The following is an 11437-nucleotide window of genomic DNA, read 5'->3' as shown; positions in this document are numbered from 1 at the left end:
TTTCAATGGCATGTTTAAATCTTGATATGCCCTTCAAGTTTGTGACTGGGATACCGAGGATCATAAACAAGGTGTGAATAACCATGCGAATCAACATGGTGCACTCAATGTCTCTATCACCTAATCAATGTGCCGGTAAACCACACACGCTTCATTGATCTATGACAAACATCGAGCCACCCTTCACTAACAATGTCAATCCCAAATTAGTGTGCCGGTTAACCACACACGCTCCATTAACGTTTGACAAGGGTACAAAGTGTAATTCCATGGATTAGCATCATTTTCACATTTTACCCTAAAATAACTAAGATTGGGAATTTGTAAAAACATTGTAGTTACTTTGTATCATTCATTATACTTTTAACGAGGAGAGGATTGCCCTATCCAACCCCCTTAACTAACGTCCCTCCACCAATCAAGGAAGCGGTGGGTAAGAGTGGATACCCATTAAACGGCCATTTTATAGGCTATAACCTATACCCCCCTTATAGATCGGTTTCGTGAATGAGGCCTACTAACGGTAAGACTAACACTTTAAGTTATACATATATATTAATTAATCTTGTAATACTATAATAGTATATGGTTGAATTTTAAACTTGTAAAATTCTTAAGAGTTTGAAATTTAAATCATTCAAAATTAAACTTTTAATCATAAAATTTAAATTTCAAAACTTGAGGACAAGTTTTGAACTCTTCAAAACACAAGGGATCAAATAACAAATAATATAAATTAAAAAATTAACTTTATGATTATCTATATTTGACCTAATCCAATTTTAGTCACAAGATAATTACCAAATAATTTAAAGAGTAAATTACTGAAATCGTCCCTGTGGTTTGGTCAAAATTGCATGTTTGGTCCCTAACTTTTTTTTTCCACTCGGATAGTCCCTATGGTTTGGTTTTGATGCGTTTTTCGTCCCTATGGTTTGGTAAAAATTGCATGTTTGGTCCCTAACTTTATGTATGTAAGGGACGAAAAATGTAACAAAATCAAACCACAGGGATGAAAAACGCAACAAAATCAAACCACAGGGACGATCCAAGTGCAAAAAAAAAGTTAGGGACCAAACGTGCAATTTTGACCAAACCACAGGGACGATTTCAGTAATTACTCTAATTTAAATAATCAGTATTTATCATATAAAGAAACTATTATTCAAAAGATTTGAAATTATTAAAAAAATGATTTTGGCATTTATCATATAGCAAAACAGCAAGAAAATCCCGAGATATACTCTGTCTGACTCCCAAACTTGCCGAGTCAGTTCCTGGACTCGCCGAGTTGGACAGACTCGCCGAGTCCAAATACTGACTCGCCGAGTCGAGTCGAGCAGAGGCCAGAAAAATGATTTTCAGTAAAAACTTGACAATTACATCACATACAACAGAAACCAATCAAGGCTTTGATACCACTAATGGATTTTATGCATAAGAACAATCCTATATGCTCATACAACCCCTAATGGTTGGATCTAGGTTTCTCTATTGTAGATTCAACGAATCCAAGACTTACAAACCCTAATCTAGCATACATAATTTTGAAATTAACATATAACATCAGATCTAGATGTTTACCTCTTCAATGGAAGCTTGAATCTTCTTTCTTGGAGCTTAGAGTCACAATTTTAACTCCTCTAATGGCTTACAAACACCACAAGCAAGAAGGCAACTATGAGAGAGGAGGGAGGATGCTTAATTTCGGCCTAGGGTTTCTCTTGGGAAGCAAGTGGCCAAAAATTGAAGGCTAGGGGTTTTATTTATACTGTAGGCTGCTAGGGTTTCAGTTTAAACCCTAATGGACAACTTAATGACCAACAGCCCAAGGAACCTTCTGGAATAGGGCCTTGGACAAAAATATGATGATCCTTCATCATAATTTCATTCCCCCTCGGTTCATTAGGTTTCCAAGCCCAAAACTCAACTATCACACATTTGATAGTTTATGCCCCATTATTTAATTAATCTCTTTTAGTCACCAAATTAATTCCTAATTAATTTATGACTAATACTAATTAAATAAATATGATTTCTCTTATAATATATTATTCTTATAATACATTAATAAACCGTAATATCCTCTCTCTCTCTCTCTCTCTCTCTCTCTTTAAATTACCTTGTCAAGTTGCTTTAGTGAAGGCAGCCCAAAGGACCATGCACAACCGGGTCAAGTACATACCAAATATAGTTACGGGATTAGACACTATTCCAATATTTACTAGGTATCATGTTTAGGTTTAATTTCTCAAAGCAAATTGTTTAGGACTTGGACCTTTAAGTGTATATAATTTCATATCTCCCACGAGATTGTCTCTTAAGAAATGAACTCATTCATTGACGTTGTATCTACTGAATGTTACTATTTCATTTATTCATTAAAGAAAATGACAATTCATGATAATGAGAATGGATTATTTAACTACATAATTTTAACAAAAAAAATCGTTTAGTATTTTGAATATTTTATCTTTAATAGTTAATACCCTTTTAGTTTCCAAAAACTTAATTATCAAAGTCTAGGATCCAAATTGCAAAACAAATAAATGGTTAGGTATCATTTATCCGATCCATTTGAATTCAACCCGGTAGATATCGATTATCGTTTATATCTCACTATATAATTCCTATATTTATGGGATCTCTAATAACAAATTTAACTAGACATGTTTGATCTCATCTATGCCTCGGAACTCTCTTGCTTATGTATGCTTTATCACAAAAGATTTCTGATCAAATCGTCCAATTTGAAAAACTTGTGTAATCTGCCAATAACTTGGTTATAGAAATCACGAATACACTCTGGCCATCAAAAGATAACACTAAATAGTTAGGTATCATTTATCCCACTAGTGCATACAAGATACGTGTGAGTGTCCTTCAAAAGGATTGCATGGATTTGAGGTTTGTAAAAAGGCTATTTATATGTTTTATAATTCTAGCTTAAAAAACATATGATATCATGGTTGTTACATGCATATAATAAACCGTGGTATCAATTTTCAAAAGAAAATCACTTTTAAAGGTTCTATATTAAAAACTAGTTTTTTTTATATAATTTGACGCAATTTAATTTTAGAGTAAATTTCACGAATCGTCCATCGGTCAGGTACTAAATTGCACGTTCAGTCCCTATTTTTAAAAATTAACTCAGACCTTCCTCATTTGGTTAAAAGTTACATGTATCATCCCTTATTAGTTTAAATTTACACGCTTCATCCCTTGCGAGACATAAAATGACTATTCTACCCTTTTTATTCTTTTTTGGATTTATTTATTTTTCTTAAAGTTATTTGTAAAATAAAAAAGAAAATAAAAAACTCCACTCCCCATAAAATTCCAACCTGGTATTCCTCTCTCCCACTTTTTCTCTAACATCTGCTCTCAAAGCTATCATCTTCGCTACCACTATAGACCACCATCGTCGGACCACCACTACCGGACCAACCATCTCTCTTCTATTTTGTTACAGATTTGAGGAAAAAAACCTATCACACCCACCCATTTTCCCTTTTTCCATATATCAATGCTAGAACCCAATTTTATGGTTGATTCTGAAGTGCAAATTTACAACCCTCCTTGCAGTTCCAATGAGGTTACTGAGAGGAGGTGGCTCATCGTAAACAATTGGATCTTCTCCATCCATCACCATTGACCCACCTTCATCATCTTAACCTTACACCATCACCATTCCTCAATTTTAACCACCTGTTAATCACCGTCTTCTTCACCCCACAACACCATCAACCACCTACATATCCATCATCTTCACTGCAACCCAATACCACCCGTATCCCTCCATTACAGCCACCATAATTGTCATCTACCACCCAAATAAGCACCATCCCAGTCACCATCAAACGTACATCTATCACACACTACCAAAAATTAACACCTAAAATCTGAGAATTAAAAGAGAATATGGTGTGCTTTGGTACCGATTTTGAGAAGAGATAAGAGTGGAAGAAAGAATGTGAAACCAGCAACTTGATTAAAAGGAAAGGAGTTGAATCGTGTGTTCTATTGGTGCGTTTGGATGAAGAACAAGGAGATTTAGTGTTATTAGAGGGTTGTGGTTGTGTCGATCCAACTAAAAATAGGAAGAAGGAGATGCAAGAAGGGGAGGTGGACCGGTGGTGGTCGGTGGTTTCCGGTGGAGAGAAGAGAGAAAGGGTTCTGTTTGTCACCGACATCGATTTTAAGATTGGGGGTGATGGTCTATGGGTAATTAGGTTATGAAATATTTTTACACATTTTAATTTAATTAAAAAATAGATAAATAATTAATAAACAATTTCTTTTAATGGATTAGTAATTAATAACTAATAAACAAATCAAAAAAATAATAAATAAGGGAAAAAAGGTCATTTTACGTTTGGATGGATGAGGCGTGTAATTTTTAACTAAGCGAGGGATGGTCCGAGTTAATTTCTAAAAATAAGGACCTAACGTGCCTTTTGGCTTCTACACGAGGGACGATTCGTGTAATTACTCGTAATTTTAATAACCGATATTAAGTTTGAATGCATTTAAACCTTTTATATATTTAATAAAACTTCATTTTATTACTTATATATTTGGAGTTTGTATAAGTTATAAAAACCATCATTTCAAAACTTATAACGGAGTATTTCAAAATTTTACGTTGTTAAAGATTTGATAAAACCGTGTTTTATTTTTAAATAATAAATTGTTACATCTTATGTCCAATTTTGTAAACCCAAACTTCATGTGATGTTTATTTTGTCCAAAATTATTTTAGCATGTGAAAAACTAATTTATCAACCACACATAACATTGCATAAAATAAACAACACAAACATACATAAAAAGATATGTGCATAAACATAACCAACTAATGAAATTTTTGTGAGCCAACACAAAAGATGCCGAGTTCATTCCTAAAGGGACATTTATGGGACCAAAATCTTCTTATAATGTTGTTGAAGAATCTCCCACTTGAGTAAACACCCATTGTTTGCAAAAGATTGGAAAAACTTCTTGAAGGCTAAAATTCAGCAACTATCGTTAAAAGCCAACAACCCTTGATAAACAGCATTAGTGACACTTTTCAGAAAATGTTACTGAAAATCCTGCACACTTTTAGACTTGAAAATTGCTCTTTTGTCTTAAAAAATATGGTTCCAACTTGATTTCTTGTTATATTTTTGTACAAATAAATCAATTCTAAAAACTAATCTATTACTCTACAAAAATAACCAAGAAAATCTAATCTATTTAATTATTACATACCATATGAATAAATAAATTATTACAACCATTTTATAACAAAAATAACAAACACAACACATAACAACATATTGGTCATTGGCTAGTTTATGCACATCATATACATTAATATATACATCAAACAACATTTGTTTTTCTAAGACAACTTTAAATAACAAAAGATGCATGAAACTTTTTTCACATAAAATAACAAAAATAAGTTGTCATAGAAAATATGTATGAACTTATTTTTATACAAAACAAGTTATCCATATTCTCCAAAAACTAATATTTCCAAAAAACAAAAAAATCTAACCAAACTTGCAAGGTGTCTCTGATACCAATTGTTGGGTTTAGTTCAAAATTAGTTTCATAAACTTCAAGAATATGGCAACGGAAGACTTCAATTTTTGAAATAACATAAACATTTTATACCCACTAAGGATCTTCTTGCAAGTTATAGAAAGATTTAAACGTCAAAAAAAAGAGTTAACGAAATAACAACCTTTGTAGTTCTTTGGGTCCTCTTGGGAGGCTTTGAAGTTGATGAAGAATCTGGAACCTTTGAGACACCAACAATGACTCAACTTGATGTAGATGCTAGTCTAAAGCTCTTAAACCCTTAAGCTTTAAGTTCATAACCAGTATGAACTAGAGGGCGTGAAATGCAAGTAATCTTCAAGAAGAGATGAAGAAAAAAGAGAGAGAGATAGAGAGAGATAGAGAGAGAGAGAGAGAGTAACCTCCTCTAAGGATGTTACGGTTTTAGGGAAGAAAAAATGCAGCACCAATTCAAGAGTGGAAGCCTCATATTTATATTGTCTTAAAGTTAAGTCTTTAACCATTAGGTCCTTCCACTTTAGACAAGCATGTCCCTAAAGCTTACATGTCTCACATGCTTCTTATTACTTTTGATTAAACAAATTGGAAAGCCATGTCCCCTTATGACACTCTTAAGATTCGACCATCATGGAGAAAAACAGAAAAGGAAGTTTATATTTTATAAACTCAAAGTTTATAAGATATAAACTTTGTCTTTTGCTAAAAGACAAAAAGCTTACCTAGTCCAAAAGGTTGTACATTACTTATTAGTTCATACATTATGAAATAATATATGTTATATTACTTGCTAATGATAATTAATTATTTCCTAGAAATAAATAATTTCCAATTCAATTATAAGAGTTTTATTGAATATTTATTAAAATCAATTTCTAATAAATAATCAATCATATCAAGTTGTTAGTGTGACCCATTAGTACCATATATTATTTGGCAATATCACTTTAATATGACTTTTGAGCATACTAGACCTTTCACAAACTTGCTTGAAAAACATACAAAGATCTACAATTGGTGTAGAAGTTTCTTTGTCCAATAACGCTCCAACTCCAATCGGTATCAAACGTTGCATAAGAATGTGATAGTCATGAGATTTCAACCCAATAATGTTAGTATCATTATCTACCACTTTCTTGCTGATGTTAGATCTAAACCCATCAGACAATTTAACATCTCTTATAAATTGAAAAAAGATTTTGCGGTCAGGTTTCTTGAATGAGTAGCTGGCATGTGGTCTAGTGAACTTGTTACCCTTTTTGTAACCATTGATTATGTCATATATTCGGATTTCTCAAGTCCTCACATGCATTTTATGTGTCTTTACTCTCATCATTCATCATAGAAATACCCAAAAAACTCTCACCCACATTTTTCTCGACATCCATCACATTTATGTTGTGCTTCTGCTGTAAACAAGACCAATACTCGAGCTCAAAAAATATGCTATGTTTCGACTAGTTCAACTCGAATCCTTGTCGATCCATGTTTTCCTTGAGAGTGTTAGGATGTTTACCCGGTTTACGAAGTAGTAGACTACCTAGTTGCTCTTGTATGTCTTCATTAGTAAAGTGTCTCGGTTGGGTCTTATCTCGGGTTGCCCGTTAAATTTCAAACTCATCCTTAATGGATCATCAACATCTAACAACCGACGATGACCAATATAAAAAACTTTATTTACTGCAAGGTACAAATATGAAGACATGAAGCACATTATGTTTAAACATGTCAAAGCTTGGCTAAAATTGAGGGAATGCCCAAAATTCAGTCATTAAAAATAACAAGGTTTAAAATTTAATTTAAGTTGTTTGTGGTTGCATTTTTAATTTTTTTATGTTGCGTGTTTTAAATTAATGTAATGTTTGTTTTAAAACATATATTTTTTATTGAGTTTTTTTAATGTAATGTGATATTTTAATTTAATAAAACTAGTATTTCGAAAAATATGATTTTAATTTATTTTTGAATTAAACTTAATTAAAAAACCTAAGATGGAAATATGTGTTTAGTGGTCGGGAGTGTGATGGTGACGTGGCATCCACCACTATAGTGGTTAGTGGTGGTATAATGGATGACCTTAGCAATAATTTGGGGTTTTGCTTTGGTGAATGGAATATGAAATACAGTGCTTGGACCCGTTTTTTGGATTTTCCACAACCATAATCCATTTGAAATGGAATATAGAATGTTGGAATGTAATTGGAGTAACTTCAATGGAATTGGAGAAAATGTGTGGTTTTTGAAGTGGTTGTGTATATATATATATATATATATATATATATATATATATATATATATATATATATATATATATATATATAGTAAATGATAGGTTTTATAGGTTATAGTTAAACAGATGAGGTGAAATAACTTATCCAATAAATTCACATACAATCTATGGATCTAAGTTTTCTCTATTGATGGTTGTAATCTATGAACATCAAAAACCATATGGATGCCCTACTATAATCGAAATTAACAAGGTATTAGGGTTTACCTACCTTTTGATTATTATATAAAATATCCAAACCAATTCATTCACTACAAATAAAATGACATTTTGTGACATAGAAAAAGTGTCACTAAAAACCGAAAAAGTACCACTAAAGCCCTCCTGGAGAATCAGCGGCATAAAAAATGCCTCTAAAAGTGTTGTCACTAAAGGCCTATAGTGACACTTTTTGATTGTGTCGCTGCACCCCTATTGGGTTTTAGTGGCACTTTCTATTAAGACACTAAAACACTTATAGGTTTAGTAGCTTTATTTTTATGTCATTATTTAACTACTAATATGAATATTTTTTTATTTTTTTACTTACATTTTCTTACCACAAAAATTATATCAATAAAAGTCGGGTTTTTTTAAATGGAATACAAATATTAAAAAATTAAGATAATAAATGGAAAAATACAACATCATTACTTAGATTAAAAGTTGACTTGTTTTATAACAATATTTAAAATGTCTTCAAATTTTAATTAGTACAAATGGGGTGCTAGTAACACTCAAAATATGAAACTATCAAACTAAATATTTAGAGAAAAAATAGGAAACTTGATTGTAGACGAACTTGGCATAATCGATTCTCCTCTTTATACCTTATGAACAATTGTCTACCATTGTCTACCATAATACATCACATAAAATAGTAAAAACATATAAATATCACCAATAAACATGATATATAAAAAGAAGCATATATTTATATGAGTTAAAAATAATTGCCATTGACATCAAGTAAAACTTAAATATGTTAACAAATATGTACAAAATAATAAAATAACTTCCAACAAGGTAGGTTGTATTTACCTTAACAATCAAATGTGCATGTGGACCTTTTTCCAATCATGATAGGTGCCTTGAAGATGATCCAACTGCATACATCTATAAATAAAAATAATATTTAAAATTTTTATTAATTTATTACCAATGAAAACAAACATATCTAAATTTACAAAAACAAGAACACAAAATAGGTAAAGTGGAAATGCTATGGAATTATGCCATCTATATTATTTAAATAAGAAATTTATTTATTTTCTAACTTACCAACCATCATCAAGATGGAAACTGATTCAGATAATGACGGATTAATGTCAATTTAGTGCATTTCTTTTGGTAGGATATTTGATTGTGCCTACTGTGCCTGCACCATATATATCAATTTTCCAACATTAAACTCACTAATATAATAATCCAAAAACCACAATGCATTAATAATGAAACCAAGACAAATTTTAATCAACATCAAAATAAACTTTAATGATGTCATAAGAGAAGAAAGCACATGCTACGAAAGACAGTTTATTGTAACTTTATATATTTATATATAAACACACCTTCTACTTATGTATCTTATTGAATTTTGGAATTTCATTATATTATTTTTGCCAGAATATGTTTAGGTAGCAAAAATGGCCACCATGTACATTAGCATCTTGAACCCTTTTAGCATCCTAAACCTTTTATTAAAACCTTGAATTTTGATAGCATCAGTACAATCCACTGTTTCAAGTTAACTGTGAAAGCACAAATTTATATCAAATCCATTGTAGCCATTACTTTCTTCTGGATTTGAAAGCTTCATATAAGTATGAACGTTGATCACCAAAATAGCCAAAATTGTAACTTAAACCCATAATCAAACAAAGATTTTCACTAAAACTTGCAGAACTTCAACTAAAAATAGCCTTACCTGTAAGGCTAACGAAACTACAAAATTTCCATTAAAATTAATTGGCGTTTAAGAAATGGAAGCAGACGTTGGCACTCAGGAAGCTCTTTCTTTGAGACAACAAATTAAGAAAAGAAGGTCAGGACCACTTTATGTTTTCATCTTCAGCACCGAGCCATGATTCAAATGCAAAAAATGTTAGAATTAGCAACTTCATCCAAAACGTGACCTAGCAGAAAATGAAATTGAGCAATTAAATAATTACACCCATAAAACCACAATCAAAATACAATGACAAGTTACAATTTTGTTAAATTAATTAAAATAGAAGCTTAAATCTTCATAATATTTAAGATGCTTCAAAAGGATTTCTAAAAAAAGTATTTGTTATCCTAAAATCGTAAAATTGTAGACATATATTGTAGAGAAAACTAAAGATAGCAGCTTGTTTTTCACCAAATCTCATTATTGTTCGAACAATCATTGAATCCTAAAATCATAGACATATATTGTAGAGAAATCAGAAGGTGGCAGCTTCTTTTTCACCAAATTGAGGATTAGGATTCAAGAAACACATTCTTACCTCCATATTAAAGTAGATAAGGGATACATAGTGTTGTGATTGAGTCGCTGAGAGAGAAGAAGATGCAAACGATGGATATACAGGACTAGGGATGAGCATTTGAACCGGGGAACCGGTACTGGAACCGAAAACGGTTAAAACTGATCGGGCCGGGACCGGGATGATATTCTTGTGGATTTTTAGAACTAGGAATTGGTAGGAACCGGAAAAAACTGGAACGGTATGTTGCTATTTCTCGAGGACCGGTTCCAACATTGAAGACACGGCAAGAACCGGTAGAACCGGCGGTCGGTTTCGGTTCTTAATTTCGGCCGGTTTCAGTTCCCAAGTCGGGTCCGGTTCGGGCTGGTTCAAGCCGGATCGGTTCGTTTGCTCATCCCTATATAGGAGGAGTCTGGGAATGGAAGTATAAAAGCGGATGTACAATTGATCGGTGATGGTATATTGCGAATAGCGTAAACTACACCAGCTTCCCTAAATTCTGGATAAGGTTGTCAAACTCAAACTCGCAAAAATCCAAAATTGGGCAGAAAGTTTTTATTATTAGCGGGATTTAGAAGCAGCATTACAAAAATTAGAATTTTCAAGGTTATTGTGGCACAAAAACTATTTGTGTCGCTAAAGACACTTATAGTGACACAAAAAGAAATATGCCACTAAGAATTTGTCCCAATAAATGTATTTTATTTGTAGTGATTTCTTCAAGAGTCTTGGAATACAGGCACCAAAAATCCAACGTCTTTAATGGTCTGTACCTAAATCCTAGCAATTAGAACACTTGAGGAGAGAGGAGATGGAGTTGGAATTTCGGTTATTCCATTCGTAGAAGTAATGTACAAAAATAAGGAGCCAAGGGCCCTATTACAGCTAATACAAGGAGCCTTAGAAACCCAAATTTGAATCTAATATTAATATTTCAAATTTGGTAATTATCCAACTCCTAATTATTCTTATGTAATATTCTAGAAACCCTAATTAGCCTCCTAAAAGTGTCCAAGGCTTAGGAAGGTTCTGGAATACCTTCTTGTTTAACTACGGGACAATGACTTAAAAGGGTAATATATTTTCTGATTTGTACACATTTAGTCACTGACTTTTTTTCGTCCAC

The 11437-nt window shown here is 32.2% G+C and overlaps 1 long non-coding RNA gene across 1 annotated transcript; it reads right to left on the bottom strand.

Moving 5' to 3' along the window:
- Nucleotides 1-8527: 8527 nt before the first annotated feature.
- Nucleotides 8528-10793, bottom strand: LOC145058273 (uncharacterized). Its single transcript, XR_013686304.1, has 5 exons — nucleotides 10330-10793; nucleotides 9768-9975; nucleotides 9122-9218; nucleotides 8882-8956; nucleotides 8528-8695 (listed from the first exon to the last, which is right to left on the bottom strand). It is a non-coding gene; the product is annotated as an uncharacterized LOC145058273 (long non-coding RNA).
- Between the last annotated feature and the right edge of the window lie 644 nt (nucleotides 10794-11437).

Source organism: Lactuca serriola, chromosome 6, assembly GCF_051521515.1.
Source record: "Lactuca serriola cultivar US96UC23 chromosome 6, Lser_US96UC23_V15, whole genome shotgun sequence".
NCBI lineage: Eukaryota > Viridiplantae > Streptophyta > Magnoliopsida > Asterales > Asteraceae > Lactuca > Lactuca serriola.
This window is presented reverse-complemented; position numbering and strand designations above follow the sequence as displayed.